Source organism: Saccopteryx leptura, chromosome X (assembly GCF_036850995.1).
Source record: "Saccopteryx leptura isolate mSacLep1 chromosome X, mSacLep1_pri_phased_curated, whole genome shotgun sequence".
Taxonomy (NCBI): domain Eukaryota; kingdom Metazoa; phylum Chordata; class Mammalia; order Chiroptera; family Emballonuridae; genus Saccopteryx; species Saccopteryx leptura.
The window spans coordinates 138,573,620-138,592,227 of record NC_089516.1 but is presented as its reverse complement, the minus strand read 5'-3'; the positions used below and the strand labels follow the sequence as shown (position 1 = coordinate 138,592,227).

Genomic DNA, 18,608 nt, shown 5'->3' with positions numbered 1-18,608 from the left:
TGTTCCGGGTGGGGGCCCCTCCTCCTCCCTCTCCCAGGAGCAGGTATTCCCAGCGTCCAATGGAGGTCCACAGGAGTGTTTTCGGAAGTGCCCAAGTCTGAGAAGGGAGACCAGAGCGGAGGCCCAACTGGAAACTCTGCTGGAGGGACAGAGGCTGGAGGAGCTGAGTGAGGTCCGCAGAAGTGAGTGAGATCCTCTGAGGTGAGGGACTGAGGTCCCCGAGGTCTGTCTGGACTGAGGCCGCACAGGAAGTCAAGCCAGCAGGCACAGCATGGTCCCCACAGGGCCCCCTCTCCTGTCACTCAGGATCTGCCTGGACCCGGACCCTAGGAACCCCAAGGGAGGGGGCAGTGGGACCCGTGTAACCCACGGGCAGCAGGGTGTGAACCTCCTGGGCTCAGAACTGCTGACCTAGGGGACTGGGACCCTGATAAGCCCCGCTGGGCTCAGGGCTGCTGACCTGGGGGAGGACTCAGTGCCCAGCTCCCCTGTCCCTGCTGCGTGCGGGCAGGGTTTCCTGGACTGACAGTGCCGTGAGTGTCTGGGTACCTGGTGAGGACCAGGGCAGGAATCACCACATCAGAGCCGACCACCTGCACTCTATGTCCCTGTTTCCTGTGCACTCAATGATCTGGTGACCGCAGGCATGCAGGGTCCCATAGCCTGGGTGCTGCTGCTTCCCCAGGCCCACAGCCCTAGGCCCACAGCCCCGGTCCCAGGACCTTGACGGTCACAGAAGTACTTCCTTTGTGCATGTGGCTTTCCCGAGCCAGGGGCTCCTGTTGACGGACAAAGGGTGGACCCCAGCCACGGTTTCACGTCACTTCTGTCCTGGAAGGGATGTCAGAATCCTTGTGCAGCTCCTGTTAGGGAACATTCATCCTAAAGACAGGGGTACCAGATGTTACGGTGTCTCAGCACAAACTCTTCTCAGCCCCTGCTGGACTGGATTCTCTTTGGGGTCAACTCAACCATTTCCCACAAGACAGACCTGCTCAAGCTTCGGGGGCCAGGACACCATTGTGTCACCAAGGCCCTGAGACCCTGAGCTGGGAACCACATGCTGGGACCTCAGGCCATGGCTCTGCCTGGTTGAGCACAGCAGACCGGGTGTCAGGGCTGCATGCTGGGACAACTCACAGTGTCTCTGACGTAGCGACTGTCACCCCCTTAACACCCACATCTCCCTCCGTGCCTGAGCCGGGAACCATCCACAGCAGTGACTTCCTCCCAGAGAACAACAAATACATGAAACTCAGCTTTGACACAGATTTTTGTGGTCAGACAACCCAGGCGTTGAGAATACACATGAAGGAGCTTCAGAAATGTGAACTGTGTCCAGGTCCCAGGGAACTAATTTTAAACATAAAATTGTGCCTTTTCCTATTTACCTTTGCTTTATAAAGAGTTCTGAGGTTCACATTACCTTCAGCTTCCCAGGGGCCATTAACCGAAGGTCTGCATGTAATTGTAAAGATGACTTCTCCAGATTTTTTGTTAAAGGGATGTGTTCTTCCAGCAGGATGTTCCGGGCGAACTGACTTCCAGGTCGCAGGTAGAGACTGCCGCTATGAAGCCGCTCAATAAATGTGGAGCCACCAGGCACATGCTGACCTGGACTTTCCCTCTCAAAACACTCCCTCGTCAGACACATGGTGGGCATCCCCTGGTCTGCCCAGCCCAGACCGCCTTCCCCCAACGACACAACAGCCTCCATTCCTGCCTTTTTCCCTCCCTCACTCCCACTTGTGGTTGTTCTCAGGTTCAGGGCTCCTGTGGGCCCAGTGGACCCTGTAACCGGGAGGGGACAAGGCTGTCAGCGGTGCAGAATGGTCTTGCACCTTTTCTCCCCCATATGAAGCCCAACACTTCCTCTCTGGGGCCCCAAGACCCCAACCTCGTCCTCCTCCTTGTGGCCCCACTGAGCTGAGCCCCTGCAATGCTGTCAGGACCAGGAAGTGAGTCAGGGTGTGCCTGAGGCAGCCCTGGGGTGAGCTCTCTCCTCATTACTCCAGGAGCAAGGACAGGGGTGCCGTCCATGGGGGTACCAAGAGGAGAGCCAGCCTGAGACCAGAACCCCCACCAGGGCCCCGTTTCCCTGAGCCAGGGAGGAAGTAGCCTGCTTGCAGCAGATGAAGCCTGGAACTGGACTGGCGGGTGAGGGCAGCAGCCAGGAGAGGACGTGAGGCAGATTGCAAAGGGACAGTGCTGCCCCCAGGTGGCCACCGGCTGCAGGACCTCAGGGCTTAGAGGGCACCCCAGGAGGAGTCCACCCCCAGGGTCTCCTCAAAACCCCACCAGCTCAAAGAACCGTGGGGGCTGATCCCCAGGGCTGAGCTGAACGGAGACAGAGAGCAGATGCTCTGCAACTCCGGCTCATGGGGCTGTCCTGGGTGTGTGTCCTGCAGCAGGGGCTGTCTTGTCCCCATGGAGCCTCACGAGCATCCTGCAGCACCTCCACCCTGTGGACCAGACGGGGCAGCCAGGAGCACAGGTTTGCTCTACACTCGGAGCCCAACCCACAGGGATAGCAGGGTAGGGCCATGTCACCCATGAGCAGCCTCAGGAGCTCCTGTGCTGTCCATCCTGTATCCAGGATGCCCTGTGTGCAGCTGTCCTGAGGTCACTGTAACATACGACCATGTCACTATTCTCAGTCTGGGGCTCGGGAGGCTGCAGGGGTCTCCTGGGGCTGAAGTCAGGGTGTGGCAGGGCAGGTTTCCCCCAGAGGCCATGGGAAGGGGAAGTGTCATGGGGCTGGTTCCCCAATGTTGCAGGGGACACTCGGAGGCCTGTTGCTCTAGCTTGGGAAGCACCCCGTTGCTTGGTTGGTGGCCCTTTCCTGCACCTGCAAGACCAGCCCAGTGACGTCCTGACCTTTCCCTGACTCAGCTTCTGGCTTTGCCTGCACATCTCTGACCTGACCCTGGCCTTGCTTCTTCCACCTGGTTAGGATCCGGGTGATGGCACGAGGGGAAACCAGGGAAACATAGACTCACCTGTCTCAGGGTCTTACTCGGATCCTATCTGCAAAGTCAACCTGCCCATTCAGGTGGACTCAGGTTCTGAGGGTGGAGACGTGGACACCCAAGAGGACAGGGTTTACACCTTCCCAAACCCAGTTTCCCAGCACTGCCGGGCCAGGGGGCCAGGGTGGGAAGGTTTGGGAAGGAACAGGTTTGAGGGTGGAGGGGGGGCGTGATGGACCTGTCTGGCGGCCTGAGCCTCACAGAGTAACACAGAACAACCAGCGCTCCATGGTGTGAGGACAGATCGCGCACACCCTTCTCCATGCTCAGGACGGGGCAGAGCTTCATTTCCCCGCACGCTGTGGGTCTGGGACAAATTCACCAACGCCCCAGTCCCGGTGGGTGCAAGTCTGCAGGAAAACCCTTCACTGCTTTCTGTGTGAGGGAGGGAAAGACTCCTCCGCTTGGCCCTGTGGTAGATCCTGCGCTGTTCTCCAACCCCCCCCCCCAAAAAAAAAGTACATCAGTCTTTAACCACGGGAGGCCCCTATGGGCTGTGTGCCCAGGTCTGTCTTGAGGCGCCTGCGTCTGCAGCCCTCTGGTGGCGGGTTTGCACCAAGATGCAACTTCCTGCTTCTTGAAATGATGCGGGACGTTTGCTTTTGTTTGCACGAGGCGGTCACAACCACGAGGACTGGGCTCTCCCGTCTCGCAGCTGCAACCTACGGGAGGAGAGCCAGCCCACGTGACACAGCGACCGGCAGCGCCCACCACCCTCCCCGTTCCCCACGGACTCCCTGCCTGCGGACCTGCCTCTCTCTCCAACTGAAGGGAGGGCCCAGGCAATGCGCCTGTTCATTCTGGAAAGAGCTTCCGAAATTTGCCGTAGGCAGAGTTGCTGATGATGACCTCGATGTTGGCCACACCGGCCTTGGTGACCACGTGGACGTCCTGCACCATGGCCTCCTCGTGCAGCCAGCTGGGGGGAGGGGAGGCTTAGGGAGATGGGTCGGGCAGAACTGCGGGCACACAGAACTGCTTACCAGGGCGACCTGGCCACACGCAGGGCCCCACACTGCGAGTTGGCCCAGAGGGGTCACTGCTGGCCGCTCAGACCAGAGCTGTGGGGGCGTCCAGTGGGGACCAAGGGCCCGCCTGCACCACCCGCACCTCACAGCCCATGCACCTCAGCTGCAGACCTGCCAGCCTCACCCGCAGGGTCAGGACCCGCCCTCCCTGTTTCCCTCAAAACAGCGTCTTCCAGCTGGGCCTTCAACTCCTCCAGCCCCAGCCCCAGGAGGACTGACACGGCTAAGACACGCGGTTCCAACACCGGTACCTGTGCCAGACCTCAGAGTCGCTCAGCCATGGTCCCCCGCCCACGGGGCCCCCACTGCGTCTCCTTCAGTGCCCAAGACAGGACACGGCCTGAAGTGCTGCACAGGTGAACAGTGGTGTTTCAACACTAGGAGGTGTGGGGTGCAGAGCTGGTCACCCAGGCTGCGTCACCCGCAGGCACCCAGGCTGTGTGGGCAGGCTCACCCTGGCACCAGGTCCACGTTATTGTGGACCTCCAGCACGGAGTCCAGCAGCTGGGTGGGCAGGCACAGGACACACAGGGCGGAGAACACACTGGCCTTCTGCAGCTCGGTCTTGGGGTGGCTCAGGTCTCTCACATACACGATCAGATCCTGAGGACTGGACGGAACACATGGTCAGGATGTGGGGCCCCTCTCAGCCCCACACGGAGACTGCGCTGCCCCACAGTCCCCAGGCCTGGGTGGGACAGAGGGCAAGGTTCCCAAGACTCCACAGCGGGTCCTGCCTCCCACCCCACCAGAGCAGTGTTGCATGCGAAGCTTGGGGCTGCTCCATCCTTCTCAGAAATCCTAGAATTTGCCTTCCTTTCATATTTTAAACAGTGCCTTTTGCCTCACTGCACTTTACAGGTTGCTTCATTATGCAAAACTTGGTAAAAGCCACCTGTGAGTTTCCACTGGAAAAGGTACCATTTATATGTGTGTGCAGTACTCACTTGTGGGATCTTTGGGGGGAGAGCTGGACTTAAGTTTAAAAATGTTTTATTTCAGAAAAGTTTTCTATTTTCAGAAAACTGGCAAAGGCATTTGAGATGTGGCCTCAACCACTCGTGCTGTGCATCCAAAATCACTGTCACAGCCCAGGGCTGCAGTGGGACGTTCTCATAAACACACCCCAGAGTTGTTCAAATTTCACTGTCATTCTCATGACCCTATGTATCCCGGGATGACAGCAAGAATGTCTTGTCCTCCCTGGCTGTGTCCCATCCTGTGGGAGGCCCCTGGCCATGTCCTGTAGGAGGAGACCTGATGTCCACTGTTTTCACGTGTTTGAGGGCCCAGCCCTGATCAGTGCATGCTCACCGAGTGGGCCACATCCTTCAGCATGGTGGAGGACTCTATCAGGCTGTGGGGCAGCTGGGACAGAAAGCCAATGGTGTCCATGTAGATGATTGTCATGCCGGATGGCAATGACCCTGCGTGGGCCATGACATCCAGTGTCGTGAACAGCTGTTCCCATGGCTGGCCAGCAGCGTCTCTCATCAAAGCCTTGATGAGCATGGTTTTCCCTGGATGGTACAAGGATACTCGCTGCAGGAAGGGCCCCCCCATGTCCCCTATTTCCACTGGGGCAACACAGCAGGCACAAGTCCTTGTGGCGAGGTTTGTCCTGGGAGGTAGCAGTTTGTACGTGTATGTTATGCCTCTTTAGACCTGGAAGAACCCTCAGCTTGGGTTTTGAGAGAAGTCACCCTCTTTTACACACAGACCACTACTCCTTGAGGGTGGGGAGCTGGCTGAACCCCATGGAGGGGCTGGACCTCCGGGTGCTCGGCAGATGCTGAGTAACAGAGCACAGAACAGGGGTGCTGCCCATTTACCCACGGTGCCTGAGACTGCAGGGCTCAGGGCCCCTCCAGGACACCCGAGGTTCTGACTGTACCTAAGGATTCAGTTAGCACGTGGCCCAATGAACCCAACGACGCACCGTGATGCCCACTTCACACGACCCATGTGCTTCTGTCATCTGCAAGGGTGTCTGCTAGACTTAAAACGTGAAGTGTTCTCCAAATTCGAACACATCGGTAAGTGAGGGCGTCCACCCCGCTGTGGGGAGCTCGGCAAACACACCCCTATGTGACCACTGCTGTGGGCCTGACAAGCCCAGGGCACTCAGCTCACAATCGGTCTGCTCCTGCCCTCCGGCAGCCTCAGTGACCACCAGCCCCATTGTCTTTGTGAGTGGCCTTTGCTCACACACCAGCCCAGCACAGCAGGGGCCCCCACGTCTAATGCATCGCCCACTCACCACTGTTGTTGTAGCCCACCACAGAGACCACCGGGAATTCCTGCCGCTGGCACTGCCACCCCAGGAGCTGCCGCTTCACCCGCAGCTGCTCTAGGGCCTTCTGAATTTTATCTCCTTCTCCCTCATGAGACGCTGCTGCAGCTGCATGAACCACTCTCCTAGAAACACCCGAGGGGGCGGGTCAGAAAGCAGACAAAGAGGAGAAATTAGAGTGACCGCTGCATAACAGGCCCCCACGGGGACGTGGGCAGGGTGCTCATGGACATCACACAACACCTTGTCTGACACACAGCTCTGTCCAGCAAAAGGCAGCATTGCCCCCAACTTCCCCCACTGGGCCCCCCTCACTCTGCAGGAAGTAACAGCCTCAGAAGAACAGTCCCTGATGTCCCCAGGGAGCCAAGTGGCACCTCTAAGTTGTGTTACATCCTGACCCCCAGCATTTGTGAGTAGTACCTTATTGGAAAACTGGGTCTGTGTAGATGGGATGAGGTAGAGGGTCTGAGATGAGTCACTCTGGGTCAGGGGGGCCCTGCACCCAGTGACAGGGACCTTAGAAAAGACAGAGGAGACAAAAACACAGAGCAGAAGCCACGTGGGGATGGACACAGAGATGGGAGGGAGGTGGCCACCAGCCCAGGGATGCCTGGGGCCTCAGGAGCTGGGAGAGCAGAAGAACCCTTCCTGGAGCCTCTGGGGGAAGCACAGCCCTGGGACCCCTGGACCTTGGACATCTGCTCTCCAGGATGGAGGGAGAGTGAATCTTTGATGCTTTAATGCAAGAACTGTGGTCTGTAACAGGCTCCCAGGACCACCTAGACCCCTAACTTGTGGGATGTGACCGCAGATGAGGCCCACACGCAGCCCATGCCCCATCAGGACTGTTAAGGGATGCTGCCCCTTCCTTAATGTGGCTACCACGACTTACCCCCTTCCCAGCACTTGGTGAGGAGACCTTGGACACTTACCTGACCCCATGATGTAGCGAGAGCTCCCTCCACATCCATCCAGGTGGGAAATCCTGTCTTTCAGGCAGGACTTGTTGTGCAAACAGGGCAACCAGTTGATGGGAGAAGATGCAGAGGCTGTTCAGGGAGCACAGAGCAGGGGCACCACATCATGTGTGAGGGTGAGGGAAGGACGTTGTGTGGGGCCTGCAGATGGACAGGACCAGTGCACTGGGGTCCTCTCCAGTATGGGCCTTCACTAAGTCAGGACACCGGGTCCCACACAGGGTGATGCTGTCAGCGAATGAAGTCCCACACGGGGTGACGTTCCTCATGGAGGGACGAGCCCCAGGAGGCATCCGACACGCTGTGCCACCCAGGAGTGCGGCCAGCCATGTTCTATCCTTACCACCCCTGAGTAACAGTTGGACGTGTGAAAACAAGAAGAGGGTTGTCTGTTGTGATACCTGGTGCTGTTACCATACCTGAGCACAGGGAGCTCATCCAGGGCCACCTGCAGCTGTGCCTCCTAGGCGTTGCAGCGGAAAATGTGCAGGACCACCATGAACCAGTTGAACACCTGCACACCCCAGGTGGCCTCCAGTTCTCTCTAGAAGTGCAGAGTGTGTGAAACGACTGCACTGGGAGCCCGGCTCCATCACTGGTCCTCAGGTGAGAGGACCTGAAGGAAAACGGCTGGAGACTGCAGCCCTGAGACAAGTCTTCTGTCAGAATGCCGCCCCAGCAAGCATCAATAAGATTGTTTAAAGGAAGCACTGATCCTTATAGCCTTTTCCTGCATACCTGAAAGCTATTGGACAACTGCCGTTCTCTGCATCTGAACCCATTCTACGCTAATTTGCTCCAGGCTCTGCTAACTTGATTGATAACCAAAGACATGAATAAACACAAAGAGGCTGCAGAGATCTGGGCTCTCAGTCCTAGAGGCTGGGAATCCCCTGTACCCATCTTTTCTCCATGTTGTATCTTGTATGTTTTCCTTAAGTCCTGCAGTGCCTTCCCCTCATGCACACCCACTGCCAAACTGGCCGAGGCGGGGACCTGTCCCAAACACTGTGTCCTCTGTTCCTCCTGGGAGGCTGACCTGCACTTTGGCTGTGTCCCTGGACTCTCTGAGCAAGGTGTTTGGGGCAGCTGGGGCGTGGACTGGGATTGAGAGGAAGCCCAGGGTCCAAGTTCAAGCATGTGGGTCCCACAACCACGAAGGTGACGTGACTGACCCCACGGGGAATGAATGCACGTAAGACTCATGGAGACACCAATAGGCAGCAAGGACTCGCCTGCCACTCGCTGCTGTGAACTGTGAGCCCAAAACAGTGAGGGGTGTGACTGTCAGGGGTCTCAGTAGGGCAAGGTTCCCATTGGGTGTAGAGGCGGGCCAGGAGGGAGGGCAGGGCTGGGGGGCAGCCCACTCTCAATGCACCAGGAGGCTCCATCACGTGGAAGCCTTTGTGACGTCAGACATGTTCTCCCTCAGTCGTGACAAGCAGCAGCCTGTGCTTGACCTGCTGGTCCCCTCAGTCCCACGGGCGGCGCTGTGCTAACTGACCTCTCAGTAGGAAGGAGCAGGGACACGCGCACAGGACACAGCTGTCAGGTGCTCCAAGGTTCCTTTGCCGAAAACAAGCTTCCTGTCGGGCGCTTGGATCGGCACCACCATCGTCTCCACCACCGACCAGCTGTCCAGCGTGTTGACCAGCGCTTTCACCTCCGCCACCTGCCACTCAGCTTTGGGGAGAGATGCGTCCTTGGTGACGGAAGCTTCTAGAGGTCCAGGGGCTAGTGGGGACGGGGTTCACTTAAGACCCCCAGCCCCTGCCCCTCGGATCCTGCTCCCACTAGATAACCCCCGCCCTCAGGAGTCTCAGCATACAGATCTAGCCCACGAAGCCCCGCCCACTCTCGTCGGCTTCCATCCCCGGAGCCCCGCCCCTCCCGACGAAGTTTCAGCCATGAAACCCCACCCCCAGCACAGAAGTCCCGCCCATTCTCGCTGGAGATCCAGCCCAGAGCCCCACCGCTAGCCTAAGCTCCGCCACTCCTAAGTTTCAGTCGCGAAGCCCCGCCCACTCGCAAGAGTTCCAGCCCTAGAGCTTCGGCCACCGCCCCGCGGGTCACCTCGAGTCGACTGAGGCTTCGCACTTGACCTCGGGGTGCACCAGACACACGCGCTGCGCCCCCGCCGGCAGCAGCGGTTCCCGGCGCAGCAGCTCCTCCTCTTCCTCCTTGGCTTCTCAGGCCATCTGCACGTGGGCCCCGGTCGCCGTCCCCGCGCCCCTGCAGATCCCCCGGAGTCCCGGGGCCGAAGGCGGAGAGAGCTCTGGGGACACGGCGACGGCGGCGGCGACGGGGCGGCCTTTACAGCGGAGCGCTGCGGGCCACGCGAGAAAGCCAGGCTCCCGGGTGGACGGCAGCCCGCAGGGTCCACATTCCACGTCCTGCCGAACGCCATGGGGCGGGGTCGGGGGGGGGCGGGCTTCTGTGCGCACCGCCCATTGGCCATGTGGCGTCACGTGCTTTGCGCGGGGTAGGCTGTGCCCGTAGTGCTCGCGTTCCGCATGCGTTCTTTTCTGCGCGCCGGATCCCTGGCAGGACGCACCAGAGCGCCGGCGGGCTCAGGCCACAGACCTGGACGCGCGCTTCCTCCTCTGGCGATGTCCAGCGCCCTCCCCAGCCTCCGGTGGATGAGACCGGCTGGGCGCTGTACCTGTCCATCTAGCCCCCATTGTACGTGATTGCTTCTCCTGCACGCTGCGACCCGGGACTGAACCTGTGACCTCTGTGCACCGGCTGGGCTCTGTACCCACTGGGCCGCCCGGCCGGGCCTGGTTGTCAGGACCCTCATGTGGCCGTTGCCCCTGCTGCTCCTGGGGCACAGGCACGTGGGTGAATGGGTCCATGCAAAACTCGCGAGGTCCCAACTTGAGTCACTTTCTTCCCTCTGCCGACAATTTCAAACTGTCTAGGGGAGAGTGGCGCATTCAAACTCCCAGGGCCTGTGGCCTGGCTGGATGGCTCATTGGTTAGAGCATTCTCCTTAAATGCAGAGGTTGTCAGCTTCATCCTATCTGCCTCTTCCTCTCCCTCTAAAATCAATTTTTTAAAAAAGCCCCTGGGTTGGAAAGGTCTGTACCCTAGAGCAAGATGTAATGAGTTAAGGGTCACCTGTGTCCTTCATTATGTGGTTTACAGTCTTGGGGACCTCACTTAGCACGCTAACTTGGTCTTAGTGGAAGGTCCGGCTATTTTAGGAGGTGTAGAAAAGAATACAGGGCATCTCTGCAGCTCTGGGGATGGCTTCTGCCCGGGCTCTGCAGGGTGGGACGGAAACAGGTGACCCCCAGACACCAGAGCCCATAGGCTCTGGACTGTGGAGGGTGCCCTGAGGACTCATTCAGGGGGACATGGCCGGGTCTTGTGGCTCCTGTGGCCTGAATAGCTGGCCTGTGAGGACCTTTCCCAGTGGGGCTTGGACTATGCAGACCTCACATGCCTCCGTCTGTTCCTGGGGCCGGGGACCCACTGGCAAAGGTTTAGGGCCAGTATCTGTGGGTTCACAGAACTGCTGGGGCAGGTGGAGTGTCAGCATGCCATACGATGGGCACCTCGTGGCCACACTGCAGGCTTGTCCTAGGGGTGACACCCACCCAGGCTGAGGCGTGGGTGACTCCAGGTTATTTGTTCTGCTCCTGACAGGCAGTGTCTACGCCAGTGTGGGAAGGGGGCACAGAGCCCCAAGAGGCGGGGGGGAAGGACAAGGAAAGAGGTCCACATGCCTGTGAGGCCATGGGGCATGGCTGGCTGAGGAGAGCCTGAGGCTGAGAATGTAACATCCACCGGGTACAAGAACAAACGTCGGAGACTTTCAGGAGTATAGATGTAACTTTATTAGCCAGTTTTACCTGCGCAGGGGCAAGTTCCCGAGGTTTCCAGAGACACTGTGCTCACAAGGAGCTGCAGATGGGAATCGCACCCAGCACTCACAGCTAAATCTTTTTATAAGCTAAGCAAGCAAGCCTAATACAGAAGCAGATGTGGCGGTAACCTATTTGCTAAGGGGGCTGCACATAGTATAGCAACAGGGGCTGGGGTCTAGCTCATTGGCGAATTCCAAACCTAAACTTCTGATAAGGGTCTTCTAACCAATAGAATGCAAAAGTTTGTCTCTTTTTCTCTCTTTTATTTTTCTTCTCTCTCAGCATCCCAGAGTCCCTATCTGCCTCTCCTTCTTGAACGACCTTGGGCATGTTATTCCTAACAGAACAGGAGCAGGACCTGCCTGTAACCCTTAAGTTCCCTGTTCCATTAGTGCCCTGCTTATTTTCTGATCTTCTCTTGGTCCTTACATTCCATACTCCTATTAGGGCATAAATCAAACCCTTGATTCTTCATCAGAAGGAAGGATGGTGTAGGTAGGTTGAGACAGAACCATTACTTTTACAGTCTTGATTTTTTCCTTAATAAATGTAAGGAGTTTATTAATAACTACAGGCCCAATAGTGAGAGCTAAAAAAAAGTATCAGTAATGGCCCGGCAATTGTAGATATAAGAGTGGTTAGCCAATGGGAGGTTCTGAATATAGAGGCATACTATCCTGGGTTATTTTTTTTTAAGTTTCTATTTTTTAATCTGTTTGCAAGTATTTTGAAATTTTCTCTAATTACTCCAGAGTGGTTAGCATAAAAACAGCATTCTTCTCTTAGAGTAGCACACAGTCCTCCTTGCTCAAGGAGGAAGAGGTCTAGTCCTCTCCTATTCTGAAGGGCTACCTCGGCTAGGGAGTCTATTTGCTTCTCGAGGTATATTACCTGGTTTTGGAGAAGCGCAATATCTTTGGAGAATGTCTTGGATAGCTGTCTGAGGGTAAGTTCCCCTTGATTGAGGGATGCTGTCCCTATTGCTGCTGACCCTACAATTCCTATGGTAGCTATGATAGGGATAAGAAGTGGAGCTCGTTTTTCCCGCCTTGGGGGAGCAACAAGGAATTCAGGATTTCCCCCATACAGATATACCTGTGGAATAATGTAAGCACTTACACAAAGTTCAGGATGAGTGGGGACTATACACTTGAAGATGCCTTGAGTACACACAAACCATAGTCCTTCAGGTGCCTTCATCACTTTTGGGTTCTCTAGGGTGGCGAGTAGGGTTAAGGCAATAGTCACATTTCCGGGATCCTTTGTCATGTGGTTGGGCTGATTTCACATGGGAGAGATGGATCCAATAGGGCTTTTCTGCTATCCAGACTGCAGAAGGGGTACTGAGCAACACCTGGAATGGTTCTTGCCACCGCGTCTCTAGGTTCCCTCGACGGTGGTTGAGAACCCAAACCCACTGTCCAAGGTCTGGTGGCGACAACCTCTGAGCGTTGTCTTCCAATGCTGCAGCTCTCTGTTCCCGCAGCTCCCTTACTTCTCTCTGAATTTGCTGCAATGCCTGTAGGGACTTGAGGAAAGTATGATTAGACATTTCTATTTCCTCTCTGGTGAGCTGAGGTACCAGTGGAATGGGTTGTCCAAATACAAGCTCATAGGGGGTCCATCTATTAGTGTTAGGTGTACACCTAACCCGGAACAGGGCAAAAGGGAGTAACTCTACCCAGTTTTCGCCGGTCTTCTCTTTTAATTTAATTAGAGTTTCCATTAATGTCCTATTCATTTGTTCTACTTGTCCTGAACTCTGAGGCCTGTAAATACAATGCAATTTCTAATTAATTCTTAGCCTCGTAGCTAATTCCTGGGAAATCTTAGAGATGAAAGCTGGTCCATTGTCAGATCCCATGGCTATAGAAATTTCATATTTAGGGATGATTTCTCTTAGCAGGATTTTGCAAACTGTGGAAGCAGTTTCACCCTTGGTGGGAAAGGCTTCCATCTATCCTGTAAAAGTATCTATTAACACCAGTAATTACTTATATCCTGCCTTTCCTGGAGTCATTTCTGTGAAATTTATTTCCTATAACTCTCCTGGGTACTTTTACCTATATCTAACTAAAGGGGGGAGCTTTTTGTTTATAGCATTGACCTTAGCACAAGCCTTACATTTAGAAACTATGGATTGCACGATATCCCTAATCTGGGGTCCCCTGTAGTACTTCTTAATTAATTGTTCTATTTTATTTTGCCCTAGGTGGGAACTTGCATGGATTTCCTTTGCAATTTCTTCTATAATTTCCTGGGGTAGGTAGAGTCTAGTGTCAGGTAGTTCTATCCACCCCTGCTTATTTCTTTTACCCCCTAATTGCTTTCCCTCTTGCTTTTCCTTAGGAGTATACTTAGGGTTGGGAGGCAGCACGGGTTGAGGCAAAAGCGGTAGAATGTCTGCAGTTCCTTCTTTTGCAGCTTCTCTGGCAACGATGTCAGCAAAACAGTTTCCTTGAATAATTGGAGAGTCCCCCTTTTGATGTCCTTTGCAATGAATTATGGCTATTTTAGAGGGAAGCCAAATGGCATTGAGTAGGGCTAAAATTTCAGTTTTATTCTTAATTTCTTTTCCCCCTGCCGTTAGCAAGCCTTGTTCTTTGTAAATGGCACCATGAATGTGAGCAGTGGCAAAGGTGTACCTGCTGTCCGTGTAAATGTTGGCCACTTTGCCCTGAGCTATCTGAAGGGCCTGTGTAAGTCCAATTAGCTCTGCTCACTGTGAAGAAGTACCTTTTGGTAATGCTTTCTGCCATAAGACACTGTCCTGGGTAGTTACAGCTGCTCCTGCATATTTTTGTCCATCTCGGACATAACTGCTTCCATCAGTGAACAACGTGAGGTCTGCCTTCTCATAGGCCTGGTCCCTGAGGTCCGGTCTGGCCCCTGTGACAGTGTCCAATATCTGTCTGCAGTCATGAACCACTGATGGGTCTGGCAACGGTAGCAAGGTGGCAGGATTTAAGATTGCCTTCTTCAAGAACTGCACTGCTGGGGGATTCAATAACTGTGCTTGGTACTGTGTCAATCAAGCATTGGAGAGCCACCTATCCGGTGGGGCATGCAGCACTTGTTCTAGATAGTGTTCTTCAATAACCTAGATGTCCTGACCCAATGTCAGTATGTTGGCCTCCTTAACTAGGATTGAGGCAGCAGCCAGTGCCCTTAAACAGGTTGGCCAGCCAGACGCTACGGGGTCTAGCTTCCTGGATAGGTATGCTACAGGCCTCTTCCATGGCCCAAGCTCTTGGCTGAGGATTCCCAAGGCTACCTCTCCCTTCTCAGCAATGTACAACTGGAAAGGTTTGGCCATATCTGGTAGGGCCAATGCTGGGGCAGCTACTAGGGCCTCCTTCAGTGCCTGGAAAGCCTTCCTTTCCTTGTCTGTCCAAATAAACTGTTCTTCTTTGCCCCGCGTCAATTCGTGGAGGGGCCTGGCCAGCTCTGCAAATCCTAATATCCAGAATCTGCAATATCCTACTGCTCCCAGAAATTCTCTCACTTGCCTTTTGTTAGTGGGTTCTGGGATCTGCAACAGTTTGAATCCTTTGACTGGATAATGTCCTTTGTCTCCCTTGTAAGTTATATCCCAAGTAACTTACAGTTTGGGTGACAATCTGGGCCTTCTTGGCAGAGACTCGATACCCCATCTGCTGGAGATCCTGGAGTAGGTCTAAGGTGGCTGTCTTACATTGCTTTTCTTCGGCTGCAGCGATGAGGAGGTCATCCACATATTGGAGCAACACAGTTAAAGGGTGGGCAGCTCAAAACACCTGCAAGTCCTTACACAAAGCTTTATTAAAGATAGTGGGAGAATTCTTAAAGCCTTGAGAAAGCCTGGTCCATGTATACTGTCCCACTAGTCCATTTTCCGGATTATTCCATTCAAAAGCAAATATTTCCTGGCTCTTGGGGGCCAATGGAATGCAAAAGAAAGCATCCTTCAAATCCAGTACTGAATAATATGTACAAGTAGGGGGTAATGAACTTAGCAAAGTGTAGGGATTTGGCACCGTTGGGTGAATAGTCTCTACCCGGGCGTTTACTTCTCGCAGATCTTGCACTGGGTGATAGTCCTGGGTCCCAGGCTTCTGGACTGGGAGCAAAGGTGTGTTCCAGGCTGACTGGCATTCCCGGAGGATACCCGCCGCTAGTAAGTGCTTCAGATGCTGTGCTATGCCCTGCTTAGCTCGTGCTGGTATGGGATATTGCCTTACCCGCACGGGGCTAGCAGTCCTCAGCAACTGCACTATGACAGGTGGCTGATGAGCGGCTAAGCCTGGTGGGTTGGTTTCTGCCTACACCCCTGGCACCTTTTTCCGTATTTCCTCTGGGACCCCGATGACTTCGTCCTTACCTTCCTGTAGGACTGCCATCAAGTATTCTTCAGATATGGGCATCGTTATCTCGAGACTGACTTTTTCCTTTCCCTCCTGGGAACTGCTGTCCGCTTGCTTAAAGGTTATTGTGGCTTAAAGTTTCTGCAAGAGATCTCGGCCCATGAGAGGATAAGGACAATCTGGAATGACTAGAAATGAGTGAGTAATAGTGCCTCTACCTAAATTTGTGATTCTTGCAATGGTCCATGGATAAGCTACTGCTTTTTCCGTTACCCCTATTATTTTTGTAGTTTCTTTTTGTATGTGTCCTTGTGGCTTCTTTAAAACTGAATAGGTGTCTCCCATGTCAACCAGGATGTCTATTGGTTTTCCTTCGACTGTTAGGGTGACCATGGGCTCCTGGGAGCCGACGGAAATGGAGCCCTGGCCCCATCAGTCCAAGGTTTGGAGCAAGACCTCTGGATCTTGTTTTAACTTCTGAATGTTAACCCATAACTTTGGGCAATCTCTCCTCCAGTGTCCTTTCTCCTTGCAATAGGCACACTGGTCCTTGCCTATTTGCTTCCATGGTTGACCTTTCTCTTTGCCTGTTTGCTGTTCTCCTTTTCCCTTCTTCTCTGACTTATGAGCTGCAATGAGGATCTTGACAGCTGCTCTCCCTAGTTTTGAGTCATTTCTATTTATATATACTTTTTGAGCTATTTCAATTAGCTTACTTCTATTTTTCCCTTCAAATTCTTCTAATTTCTGATGTAGCTTGTGTCACAAAAGCTATATGTACTAGCCTGTGACTCTCCTCAGCTTCTGGATTTATAGGGGTATAAACCAAGTAGGCCTCCATTAGCCGCTCTAAAAACGCAGCGGGGGATTCTTCCCTTCCCTGGATAACCTCACTTACCTTACTGAAATTAGTGGGTCTCCTGGCTGCTGCTTTTAAACCCCGCAACAGAGCCCGGCGATACTGGAAGAGTGCTTCCCTTCACCCTGAGGTATTCGGGTCCCAGGTCGGGGGCTGTTTGGGAAGGACATTCTTGACTTCCCCATCCATTCCCCCGTCCTCTAAAACTGCCTTTGCTGCTTCTCTTATTATTCTATTTCTTTCTTCTGTAGTAAAAAGAGTTTGTAAGACCTGTTGGCAGTCATCCCACGTTGGCTGGTGGGTCCTAAAAACTGTCTCAAGCAAGGATATTAGTCCCTGCGGTTTCTCAGAAAAAGGAGGATTTTCCCGCTTCCAATTGTACAAGTCACTGGTGGAAAAAGGCACATAGATGAAGTGAGGGGGCGCTCGTGGACCAGCATCTGGTGCCCGCGGCACTTCCTGGAGCGGTAAAATGGCCACGCTCCCCTCGACACCTCCTGCAGGAGACAAAGGCAAGATGGCAGCGCCTCCTGCAGAAGGAGGCAAAATGGTGGCGCCTCTTGCAGGAGACAAAGGCAAGATGGCGGCGTCTCCTACCGAAGGAGAAGGCGAATATATCGCCCCTCCTCGGGTGTGTGGTGGACTCAAAAATCCACTTACATCCTGCTGCGTGGAATCAGGTTCTCCCTGCCACCGATAGGGAGGAGGGAAATTTACTGGGTCTAAGGGATCCTCCAGCGGTTCAGGCAAGACAGGGTAAATTCTAGATTACGGTACAGTGGACCGTACTGGGGAATTGGTCTTTTCCTTTTCCTTCTTATTGCCTTTCCCTGCCCTCTGGTTACTTGCAGTAACACATACTGCCCTTCTCTCTCTCTTGCCATTCTTTATGTACTTTCTGATATACCCTAGCTTATCTGTGGCAATATCAACCTACACATTTATATACAAATATTGGTCTGGATGGGGCACCTGGTAGATAATAGCTCGGACAGCAAACACAATAGGAAGATCAAAAGTTCCCTCAGTGGGCCACCCTACGTTGAAGGCGGGCCATTCTAACTGACTCAAGGTCCGAGGGTCTCTCAGTCCAGAGTTGGCCCTCTGTACCCCTGGGCTCTTTTATGAAAATCAGAAAAGTTGTTTAGCAGGCACTCAAGTGGAGAACCGGGTACAGACTCTTGTTGTCCCATTCTTCTGTATCCTGCTTTGTCTGCTTCTAAACCTTCAAGAATTAACAAAACAATTATCAAAATACCCCAACCAATAAGCAAAAAAAAAGGCTAGAGTAAAAGATTATCTCACACTCAATTCAGGTATTCGCACACAGACAAAACGCAGCGCAGCGTGGCGCAGAAATTCCTAATGTGACCGGTCACTTCTAGAGTTAACTCCTAGAGTTAACAATTCCTTTCAGAAAATGGTGTTCCGTTCTGAAAGCCCTGGGTAGGTTACCAGCGGCGTCCCACCTACTACCTCAGGTTTATATGCTCCGGAGCTCAAAACCAAAACCAAATGAGGATCCTCAAAGAGTACTTACTCAGCTATAGATGTCCCTCTGGTCTCCGACCAAAAACTCCACCAAGGGAAATCCCGGATGAGCCCCCAGAGATGTAACATCCACCGGGTACAAGAACAAACATCGGAGACTTTCAGGAGTATAGATGTAACTTTATTGGCCAGTTTTACCTGCACAGGGGCAAATTCCCGAGGTGTCCAGAGACACTGTGCTCACAAGGAGCTGCAGATGGGAATCGCACCTAGCGCTCACAGCTAAATCTTTTTATAAGCTAAGCAAGCAAGCCTAATACAGAAGCAGATGTGGCGGTAACCTATTTGCTAAGGGGGCTGCACATAGCATAGCAACAGGGGCTGGGGTCTAGCTCATTGGCGAATTCCAAACCTAAACTTCTGATAAGGGTCTTTTAACCAATAGAATGCAAATGTTTGTCTCTTTTTCTCTCTTATTTTTCTTCTCTCTCAGCCTCCCAGAGTCCCTATCTGTCTCTGCTTCTTGAACGACCTTGGGCATGTTATTCCTAACAGAACAGGAGCAGGACCTGCCTGTAACCCTTAAGTTCCCTGTTCCATTAGTGCCCTGCTTATTTTCTGATCTTCTCTTGGTCCTTACAGAGAACACTTATTTATTTGAAAATACAAATGGGATTTCATAAGACATTTTTAAATCGCTCTACACAGCAAGT

At 53.7% G+C, this 18,608-nt stretch overlaps 1 pseudogene; it reads right to left on the bottom strand.

The window, feature by feature from the left end:
• Window positions 1-3,393: 3,393 nt before the first annotated feature.
• Window positions 3,394-8,067, bottom strand: LOC136385888 (putative GTP-binding protein 6; annotated as a pseudogene).
• Between the last annotated feature and the right edge of the window lie 10,541 nt (window positions 8,068-18,608).